Source organism: Passer domesticus, chromosome 11 (genome assembly GCF_036417665.1).
Source record: "Passer domesticus isolate bPasDom1 chromosome 11, bPasDom1.hap1, whole genome shotgun sequence".
Taxonomy (NCBI): domain Eukaryota; kingdom Metazoa; phylum Chordata; class Aves; order Passeriformes; family Passeridae; genus Passer; species Passer domesticus.
The window spans coordinates 2,623-13,213 of record NC_087484.1 but is presented as its reverse complement, the minus strand read 5'-3'; the positions used below and the strand labels follow the sequence as shown (position 1 = coordinate 13,213).

The window sequence follows — 10,591 nt, the reverse complement described above, 5'->3', positions numbered from 1 at the left end:
TTTTGCATTCTCTCAGTCCTTGCAGTCATTCTTCTTGCCAAGAGATTCCTGTCCCTGTTGTGTCCCCCTTGTTTGTCCTGTCCTGTGTCACGGGTGTCTGCACGTATTTGTGCCGGAGCTGCTCTGCCCTGCTGCATAGTCTGGTGTAATAGGACAAATCCTGGGGGCTTGAAATTTGTAGTGTGGGGTGTAGTTTGACTCTAGATAGTATTCCTAGGTTGACCCAAGCTGTCAAGTGGTCCTGCAGCCCTTTGACCTTTGTCCTAACTTTCTTTCAGATGCAGATGGATAAAATCCATGGCAGAGCAGCCCATCGCAGGTGCGTGGGTTGCCCTGAGCAGATCAGTCCCTGTTTGTCTCTGCAGGGGAAGTGTAAATGGTGACTCTGTTACAACATTTTTCTTTTTCTTTATTTTAGGAAGTAAAGCCATATAGCAACAGTCAAGTTGAAGTGGTCAAGGTGAGCAGTGGACTGTAGCTGTTGTTATTGCTCAGGTCTCAAGTTGTGGTGCAACTCTAAGCCTCTGTTCTTGTTTGTGTGCCTTAGGCAATCTACTCAGGTTATGGCAAGCCCCTGTCACCAACCAGCCAATCGACCAGGTTTCCTGCTCTCACGAGCCCTGTGGAGGTATTGCAGGACCCTGTGATGAAGCCTTGAAATTTTCTATTTAAAAGTCGCTTCTGGGTAGCCCTCAGGAATGGCCGCAGAGTCATGGTGAGTCGGGGAGGTATCGAGGAGAAGCCGGGGTCCACTCAATTCTCAGCTGTGCTACATCACCTCGTCTCCTCTTTACCCAGGCGTACCCTGCGATGACTGCATCGGTCTCAGAGCACGGCCGAAGCGTGCGGCCCGAGGACCCGGTCACTCTTAGGAGGCGGTGAGTAGCAGAATTTTCGGGTTTTGGTCGATATGCTGCTAAGATGATGCACTGATGTCTGGTTTCCTTTATCTTGACAGACTAGGAGACAGCAGCCTGGTGACAGCAGGAACCTCCCAGACAGCCTGGTGGTCTTCCTTTGCACCTGATGTGGATTCTCATTCCTGGAGAGCCAAGAGATAAGTTGAGGGCTGTGACTTACAGAGGGGATGGAAGGGGGCTGCTGTGTCGGGACTCACCAGGTGGGATTTTTGAGTCAGCTTTGGAGCTGAGGATATCCAGGAAATGTTGTCTTGAGCCCACACAAAAGCAAAGTGTCGCTTTTGATCCCAGTGCTGAGGTGCGCAGGGCAGAGCAGTCCCGGCGTGTGTTGTGTCACGTGGCTATCGTGCATTATGTGTTGTTTAATGTCTTTTCCCTTAGCCCTTTGAGGGGCCTAACAGAAACCCTGGCATCATTCTTAGCATCTGTGATCTCTGCATTTCTTGGCCTGGCACCAATGCCACAGGACTTTTGACTCAGGAGCTCAGACGGGCATCAGAATTGCATTTCTCTTTAGGAGCATCCAGTCAGATGTCTTTGCAGGTCTTGTTCTGAGCTGTATGTACCTTGCAAGGATCCATTATGGCAGATTAGGGCTTGTAAGAATGCAAGGATAGGTAGAGGATGCTGACTGTAGGAGTCTCAGACATCCATCTTTGTAGATCTTGGAATAAACTGTTCTCTTATCAGATTCTTCCTCCAGGGTTCTGGGAGCCTCATCAGCTCGCCATCAGTCTCATCTCGGTCATCTAATCTTCCGTTCTCTCAGTCCTTGCAGTCATTCTTCTTGCCAAGAGATTCCTGTCCCTGTTGTGTCCCCCTTGTTTGTCATGTCGTGTCCTGTGTCACGGGTGTCTGCACATATTTGTGCCGGAGCTGCTCTGCCCTGCTGCATAGCCTGGTGTAATAGGACAAATCCTGGGGGCTTGAAATGTGTAGTGTGGGCTGTAGTTGGACTCTAGATGATATTCCTAGGCTGACCCAGATGTCTGGAGCTGTGAAGTTGTCCTGCAGCCCTTTGACATTTTTCCTGACTTTCTTTCAGATGCAGATGGATAAAATCCATGGCAGAGCGCCCCATCCCAGGTGAGTGGGTTGCCCTGAGCAGATCAGTCCCTGTTTGTCTCTGCAGGGGGAGTGTAGATGGTGACTCTGGTACAGCATTGTTCTTTTTTTTTTATTTTAGGAAGTAAAGTGATAGAGCAACAGTCAAGTTGAAGTGGTCAAGGTGAGTAGTGGATAGAAGCAGTTGTTATTGCTCAGGTCTCAAGTTGTGGTGCAACTCTAAGCCTCTGTTCTTGTTTTTGTGCCTTAGGCAATCTACTCAGGTTATGCCAAGCCCCTGTCACCAACCAGCCGATTGACCAGGTTTGCTGCTCTCATGAGCCCTGTGGAGGTATTGCAGGACCCTGTGATGAAGCCTTGAAATTTTCTATTTAAAGGTTGCTTCTGGGTAGCCCTCAGGAATGGGCAACGAGCCATGGTGAGTTGGGGGGTATCGAGGAGGAGCTGGGGTCCGCTCAGTTCTCAGCTATCCTACATCACCTCATCTCCTCTTTACCCAGGCGTACCCTGTGACGACGGCGTCGGTCTCGGAGCACGGCCGAAGCGTGCGGGCCAAGGACCCGGTCATTCTTAGGAGGCGTTGAGTAGCAGAATTTTCGGGTTTTGGTCGATATGCTGCTAAGATGATGCACTGATGTCTGGTTTCCTTTATCTTGACAGACTAGGAGACAGCAGCCCGGTGACAGCAGGAACCTCCCAGACAGCCTGGTGGCCTTGCTTTGCACCTGATGTGGATTCTCATTCCTGGAGAGCCAAGAGATAAGTTGAGGGCTGTGACTTACAGAGGGGATGGAAGGGGGTTGCTGTGTCAGGACTCACCAGGTGGGATTTTTGAGTCAGCTTTGGAGCTGAGGATATCCAGGAAATGTTGTCTTGAGCCCACACAAAAGCGAAGTGTCACTTTTGATCCCAGTGCTGAGCTGAGCAGAGGAGGGCAGTCCCGGTGTGTTTTGTCATGTGGCTATTGTGCATTGTGTTGTGTGGCTGTCTCATGTCTTTTCCCTTAGCCCTTTGAGGGGCCTATCAGAAACCCTGGCATCATTCTTAGCATCTATGATCTCTGCATTTCTTGGCCTGGCACCAATGCCACAGGACTTTTGACACAGGAGCTTGGACAGGCATTGGAATTGAATTTCTCTTTAGGAGCATCCAGTCAGATGTCTTTGCAGGTCTTGTTCTGAGCTGTACGTACTGCTGTGCATCGCAAGGATCCATTATGGCAGATTGGGGCTCGTAAGAACGTGAGGATAGGTAGAGGATTCTGCCCATAGGATTCTCGGACATCCATCTTTGTAGTTCTTGGAATAAACTGTTCTCTTATCAGATTCTTCCTCCAGGGTTCTCTGAGCCTCATTGGTCTCACCTCGGTCATCTAATCTTGCGTTCTCTCAGTCCTTGCAGTCATTTTTGCCAAGAGATTCCTGTCCTTGTTGTGTCCCCCTTGTTTGTCATGTCGTGTCCTGTGTCACGGGTGTCTGCACATATTTGTGCCGGAGCTGCTCTGCCCTGCTGCATAGCCTGGTGTAATAGGACAAATCCTGGGGGCTTGAAATTTGTAGTGTGGGGTGTTGTTGGATTATAGATGGGATTTGTAGATGGACCCAAGATGTCTGGAGCTGTGAAGTTATCCTGCAGCCCTTTGACGTTTGTCCTCACTTTCTTTTAGATGCAGGTGGATAAAATCCCTGGCAGAGCACCCCATCCCAGGTGAGTGGGTTGCCCTGAGCAGGTCAGTCCCTGTTTGTCTCTGCAGGGGGAGTATAAATGGTGACTCTGTTACAGCATTGTTCTTTGTTTTTATTTTTAGGAAGTAAAGCCACATATCAGAAGTCAAGGCGAGGTGGTCAAGGTGGGCAGTTACCAGTGGACTGTAGCTGTTGTTATTGCTGCGATCTGAATCTCTGGTGCAACTGTAAGCATGCATTCTCCTTTGTGTGTGCTTTAGGCAATCCATTTGGAGTATGCATGACTCCCCATCACACACTGGACGATGGACTGTGATCATTGCTCTTGTGAGCCCTGTGGAAGTATTACAGGACTTGGTAATGAAGCCTCTGCCTTTCCTATTTAAATGTGTCACCCGGGTAGCCTTTGGCCGCGGCTGAGGAGTTGCAGTGAGTCGGGGAATAGGGAGGAGGAGCGAGGGTCCACTCTGGTGTCAGCAATGCCACATCACCTTCTCTCCTCTTAACTTAGGCGGACCCTGCGATGACGGCGTCAGCCTCCGAGCGCAGCTGAAGGGTGCAGCATTCATAAGAGACCCAGGCATTGCTAGGAGAACGGTGAGTAGCAGAATTGTTGGGCTTTTGGCCGATGTGCTGCTAAGATCAGGCACTGGTGCTCTGTTTTCTCGAATGCAGATGACTAAGAGACAACAGCCCGGTGACAGCAGGAACTTCCCAGACGGCGAGGAGAGGTCTTTTGCACCTGACACGGAGTGGCATCTGCAGATAAGTCGATGGCTGTGACCCACAGAGGGGCTGATAGTGGGGTGCTGGGTTGGGACTCACAGGGAGGGATTTTTGAGTCTGCTTTGGAGTTGGGGATGTCCAAGTGGCCCCTTAGGCCACAGAAAAGCCAAGTGTCACTTTTGATCCCAGTGCTGAGGTGCGCAGGGCAGAGCAGTCCTGGAGTGTATTGTGTCAGTTGTCTATTGTGCGTTCTGTGTGTTTGGCTTTCTCATGTCTTTTACCTTAGCCCTTTGAGGGGCCTATCAGAAACCCTGGCATCATTTTTAGCATCTGTGATCTCTGCATTTCTTGGCCTGGCACCAATGCCACAGGACTTTTCCCTCAGGAGCTCAGACAGGCATCAGAATTGCACCTCTCTTTAGGAGCATCCAGTCAGATGTCTTTGCAGGTCTTTTTCTGAGCTGTATGGACAGCTTTGCCTTGTAAGGATCCATTATTGGGGATTAGGACTTGTAAGAATGTGAGGATAGGTAGAGGATTCTGACCATAGGATTCACAGGCATCCATCTTTGCAGTTCTTAAAAGAAATCATTCAGTTAGCATCTTTTTTCCTCCAGGGTTCTCTGAGCCTCATCAGCTCGCCATCAGTCTCATCTCGGTCATCTAATCTTGCGTTCTCTCAGTCCTTGCAGTCATTCTTCTTGCCAAGAGATTCCTGTCCCTGTTGTTTCCCCCTTGTTTGTCATGTCCTGTCCTGTGTCACGGGTGTCGGCACATATTTTTGCCGGAGCTGCTCTGCCCTGCTGCATAGTCTGGTGTAATAGGACAAATCCTGGGGGCTTGAAATTTGTAGTGTGGGGTGTAGTTGGATTATAGATGGGATTTGTAGATGGACACACGGTGCCTGGAGCAGTGAAAATATCCTGCAGCCCTTTGACATTTGTCCTCACTTTCTTTTAGATGCAGACGGACAAAATCCATGGCAGAGCACCCCATCCCGGCTGAGGGGGTTCCTCCGAGCAGGTCAGTCACCGTTTGTCTCTGCAGGGGAAGTGTAAATGGTGACTCTTACAGCACTGTTCTTTAGTTTTGTTTTTAGGAAGTACAGCTGGATATCAGCAGTCAAGGTGAGCGGTGACCAGTGGACAGAAGCAGTTGTTATTGCTGGGATCTCAGGTTCGGGTGCAACTCTAAGCCTTCACTCTTGTTTGTGTGCTTTAGGTAATCCATTTGGAGTAGGCAGAGTCCCCCCTCCCCAACTGGCTGATGGATCAGGTTTGCTGCTCTTGCGAGCCCTGTGGAGGTATTGCAGGACTCTGCGATGAAGCCCTGAACATTTCTTTTAAAGGTGCCATCCGGCTGGCCTTTGTCAGCTGCCGAGGAGTTGCGGTGAGTCAGGGAATAGGGAGGAGGAGCGAGGGTCTGCTCAGGTTTCAGCAATGCCACATCTCCCTGTCTCGCCTTAAACCAGGCACACCCTGGCACAATGGCATTGGCCTCCAAGCGTTGCTGAAGTTAATGGCATTAGGAGATGGTGAGTAGCGGAAGAGTTGGGTTTTGGGCAATGTTCTGGTAAGACCATACACTGATGTTTTAATTTCTTTAATGCAACTATGAGGCAGCAGCCCAGTGACAGCGGGAACTTCCCAGACAGCAAGGTGGCCTTCTTTTGCACCTGATGCAGATTGGCATCCCCAGATGTCTGAGAGATAAGTTGAGGGCTACGACTTGCCGAGGGGGTGAATGTGGGGTGCTGGGTTGGGACTCACCGGGAGGGGTTTTTGAGTCAGCTTTGGGGCTGAGGCTATCCAAGAAGTGTCCCCTTAGGCCACATAAAGGGAAAGTGTCACTTTTGATCCTAGTGCTGAGGTGCGCAGGGTAGAGCAGTCCCAGTGTGTATCCTGTCACTTGTCTAACGTGCCTGGTGTTGTTTATATGTCTCATGTCATGCATCTTCTACCTTAGCCTCTACCTTAGCCCTTTGAGGGGCCCATCAGAAACCCTGGCATCATTCTTAGCATCTGTGATCTCTGCATTTCTTGGCCTGGCATCAATGCCATAGGACTTTTGGCTGAGGAGCTCAGACAGGCATCAGAATTGCATTTCTCTTTAGGAGCATCCAGTCAGATGTCTTTGCAGGTCTTGTTCTGAGCTGTACGTACTGCTGTGCATTGCAAGGATCCATTATGGCAGATTAGGGCTTGTAAGAATGCAAAGATAGGTAGAGGATTCTGACCGTAGGATTCTCAGACATCCATCTTTGCAGTTCTTTGACGAAATCATTCTCTTAGGAGATACTTCCTACTTCCTCCATGGTTGTCTGAGCCTCATCAGCTCACTGTCAATCTCACATCAGTCATTTAATTTTCCATTCTCTGTCCTTGCAGTCATTCTTCTTGTCAAGAGATACTAGTCCCTGTTGTGTCCTCATTGTTTGTCCTGTCCTGTGTCACGGGTGTGTGCACACGTTTGTGCTGGAGCTGCTCTGCCCTGCTGCGTAGCCTGGTGTAATAGGGCACATCCTGGGGGCTTGAAATTTGTAATGTGGGGTGTAGTTGGATTGTAGATGGTATTCCTAGGTTGACCCTAGGAAGCTGTCTGGAGCTGTGAAGTTATCCTGCAGCCCTTTGAACTTTGTCCTGATTCTGTTTCAGATGCAGACGGATAAAATCCATGGCAGAGCTCCCTATCCCAGGTGAGTGGGTTGCCCTGAGCAGGTCAGTCCCTGTTTGTCTCTGCAGGGGGAGTGTAAATGGTGACTCTGTTACAGCATTGTTCTTTTTGTTTATTTTTAGGAAGTAAAGCCATCTAGCAGCAGTCAAGGCAAAGTGGTCAAGGTGAGCAGTGACCAGTGGACAGAAGCACTTGCTATTGCTGGGGTCTCAATTTCTGGGGCAACTCTAAGCATCCACTGTTTTGTTTTTATTGTTGTTGTTGTTTTGGTTTTTTTTTTTGTTTTTTTTGTTTTTTTTTGTTTTTTTAGGCCGTCTACTTTCAATCCATGCTGGCTGAGGATGCCTGATATCAGGTGGGTGCAAGCTTATGGTGTAATTGTGGCTTATTTGTCAGGTTAGGGAGGTTAGGCAAAGAAACAAAGCAAAAGCATGCTTTTTTGCTTTGTTTCTTTGCCGGTTCCATCACTGCCCTTGGTGTGCCAAGGAACAGATGTGACGGGGTGAGTCTGTTTAGGCAGGGTGACTCATAGGCGAGCGTTATGCAGCAGCATGCTAAGCGTGTACCTTTTCTTTTTGCAGGTACCTTCCAGGCAGACTGTGGAGTCAAATCAAGATTTGAGGTGAGCTGGGGCAGTGGTGTAGAGGAGTCCCGGGGATTACTGTTTTTGAGGGCAATAGTCACATTTTCTGTTTTGTCTTAGGTACCGCAAGGAGCTTCGTAGCCAAAGTTTGGAGAGAGCACCACCGAAGCACACGAGACCGTCTCAATGTCCACGACCCACTGGGGATAGATTTTGTCAGCTCATCTTCCAAAAGCTAAGTGTTGGGGTCCATAGTTGGGAGAAGGGGAAAAACCTTTCCTATCACAGGAGGCCATGTGATGTTAGCTTAGCGGAGCAATCTGTAGCGGAACAGGTCCCTCGGATGTAAAGGGAGAGGGTTTCTCCTCGGCCTCACCAGAGCCTTTGCCGGGCAGGGCAGTTCCGACCCATCTCCGCGTTCTCGCGAACTTTGCGTCGTCAGCCTCCTTTGACCCTCGACGTCGTCGTGGATCTTTCTCCCGAGGAGCTCGCCTTCAGGTCCGGAGCTATAGCCACCATCACCCGGCAGTCTTTGCTTCCTTCTCTAGGCCCACCGAGCCTCTCGAGCATCCTCTTAACTGCTTTGGCACTAACTTCTTTTAAGGAGTTGCATTTCATCGTCACACGCTATTGCCATAGGACTCGCTTTACTTTGGCATCTTTGGCCTCTGGCTCATCTTGCGCTAGGAATCTTGAGTCCATAAGGTGAAACTGCTAGGCAGTTTCCACCTGTGTCTGTGTTATGTCACCTGTGTCTGTGTTACGTTGTCTACGTTACGGTGTCTGCGTTACGTAGTCTGTGTCCATCGTCTTCCGTGTCGTAGGCCTTTGTTACATCTCGACGCCATGTCGGCATCATTCCGTGCCGTATCGGCCATATTTTACTCGCGTTCCTTCCCGGACATTGCTTATTCTGCCATCTCTCTTTTGAACACAAAGAAGTACACAAGATGTTCTCATCAGTCTTCCGTCTCAGCTGTGGTAGTGCCTTTTTCTTCCTGTGCTATTCTCTTGGGCTTCTATAGGGAGTGTCTTACACCCTCCTCATGTGACTGCCATAGTTCTGTAGGTTCCATCTTCTCAAAGGGTACGGTGCTCAAGAATTAATCTTCCAGAGAGTTATCCGAAGTCCTGGTTTACATTGTATGTGCTTATGTTGTATGTACCTATGTTGGCTTATATTGTATGTACTTGTATGGTATGTAATTCTGTTGGCTTATATTGTATGTACTTGTATGGTATGTAATTCTGTTGGCTTATATTGTATGTACTTGTATGGTATGTAATTCTGTTGGCTTATATTGTATGTACTTGTATGGTATGTAATTCTGTTGGCTTATATTGTGCGTACTTGTATGGTATGTAATTCTGTTGGCTCATATTGTGCGTACTTATATTGCACCACTTACGGTCGGAGCTGCCCTGCCCTGGCATGTAGTCACAGTTAGGTAGAACAGTTATAAAAACTTTACCATTCATCTATCTTCTATGGGATTTTGGGTAGAAAACTTAGGGGCCCGGAGCAGGGACAAGTCCTAGCCGTCAGATAGCCACTCCTTGACCACCTCCCATTGTCTCACAGGTCCCCGAGGCGACCGATTTTCCCGGAATCTACTATTTGAGGTCAAGGAGCAGCAGCCGGATCACGCGTCGAAGCACGTTGTTCAGGGTTTCAAGTAGGGCTGCAGCGAGCGTGTAAGTCGAAGAGCGTGCGAGTCTGCGTGAGTGCGAGCGACCGTCTGTGTCCGCTTGTCTCTGCGTGTGTGAGTGTATGCTGACCAGATCTAACCTTGTGTGTATGACTTTTTCCTTTCAGGTTTTTCAACACATTTTAAAATTTAGAATAAAAAATCCCCAGCCGGGGGGGTTTTTTTTTTTTCCCCCCGGCTGGGGGTTTTTTTTCCTCGGTCCCGGCCGGTCCGCGAGGCGACGTTCATCGCCAAAGTTTGGGGGGCGGACCGTCCAGGGACCGGGGTTTTTGTCAGGCAGGAGGATTTTTTTGGAGGCTCCCGGGAACCACGTTCCCGAGGAGCGGCACGAATGCGTGCCGGGGGTCAGCAGAGCGGTTGAGATGCGAGCGAGGGTGGGTTTGTGTGTAAGCTGAAGGAGAGCTGTGGGTGCGTGTGTTGATGACTGGTTCTAACCTTGTGTGTATGACTTTTTCCTTTCAGGTTTTTCAACACATTTTAAAATTTAGAATAAAAAATCCCCAGCCGGGGGGTTTTTTTTTTTTTCCCCCCCGGCTGGGGTTTTTTTTCCTCGGTCCCGGCCGGTCCGCGAGGCGACGTTCATCGCCAAAGTTTGGGGGCGGACCGTCCCGGGACCGGGGTTTTTGTCAGGCAGGAGGATTTTTTTGGAGGCTCCCGGGAACCACGTTCCCGAGGAGCGGCACGAATGCGTGCCGGGGGTCAGCAGAGCGGTTGAGATGCGAGCGAGGGTGGGTTTGTGTGTAAGCTGAAGGAGAGCTGTGGGTGCGTGTGTTGATGACTGGTTCTAACCTTGTGTGTATGACTTTTTCCTTTCAGGTTTTTCAACACATTTTAAAATTTAGAATAAAAAATCCCCAGCCGGGGGTTTTTTTTTTTTTCCCCCCGGCTGGGGTTTTTTTTCCTCGGTCCCGGCCGGTCCGCGAGGCGACGTTCATCGCCAAAGTTTGGGGGCGGACCGTCCCGGGACCGGGGTTTTTGTCAGGCAGGAGGATTTTTTTGGAGGCTCCCGGGAACCACGTTCCCGAGGAGCGGCACGAATGCATGCTGCTCTGTGGGGTTTGTGTGCAAGCTGAAGGAGGTGTGTGTGCAAGTGAATGCTGACTGGTTCTAACCTTGTGTGTGTGCTGTTTGCCTTTCAGGTGTTTTACCTCATTTTAAAATTTAGAATAAAAAATCCCCAGCCGGGGGGGTTTTTTTTTCCCCCCCCCCCGGCTGGGTTTTTTTTTCCTC

The 10,591-nt window shown here is 49.6% G+C and overlaps 1 long non-coding RNA gene across 4 annotated transcripts; it reads left to right on the top strand.

Moving 5' to 3' along the window:
• The first annotated feature begins 224 nt into the window (after positions 1-224).
• Positions 225-9,472, top strand: LOC135278448 (uncharacterized). 4 transcript variants are annotated; one of them, XR_010345971.1, is made up of 16 exons: positions 225-319; positions 419-460; positions 548-878; positions 959-2,006; positions 2,107-2,148; positions 2,236-3,692; positions 3,793-3,834; positions 3,931-4,099; positions 4,182-5,523; positions 5,618-5,785; positions 5,868-5,930; positions 6,019-7,091; positions 7,192-7,233; positions 7,380-7,424; positions 7,651-7,691; positions 7,773-9,472. It is a non-coding gene; the product is annotated as an uncharacterized LOC135278448 (long non-coding RNA). The 4 variants fall into 4 exon arrangements; XR_010345973.1 differs by having other exon boundaries at positions 4,182-5,785; positions 6,019-6,109; positions 7,051-7,091; XR_010345970.1 differs by having other exon boundaries at positions 4,182-5,785.
• The last annotated feature ends 1,119 nt before the right edge of the window (positions 9,473-10,591 follow it).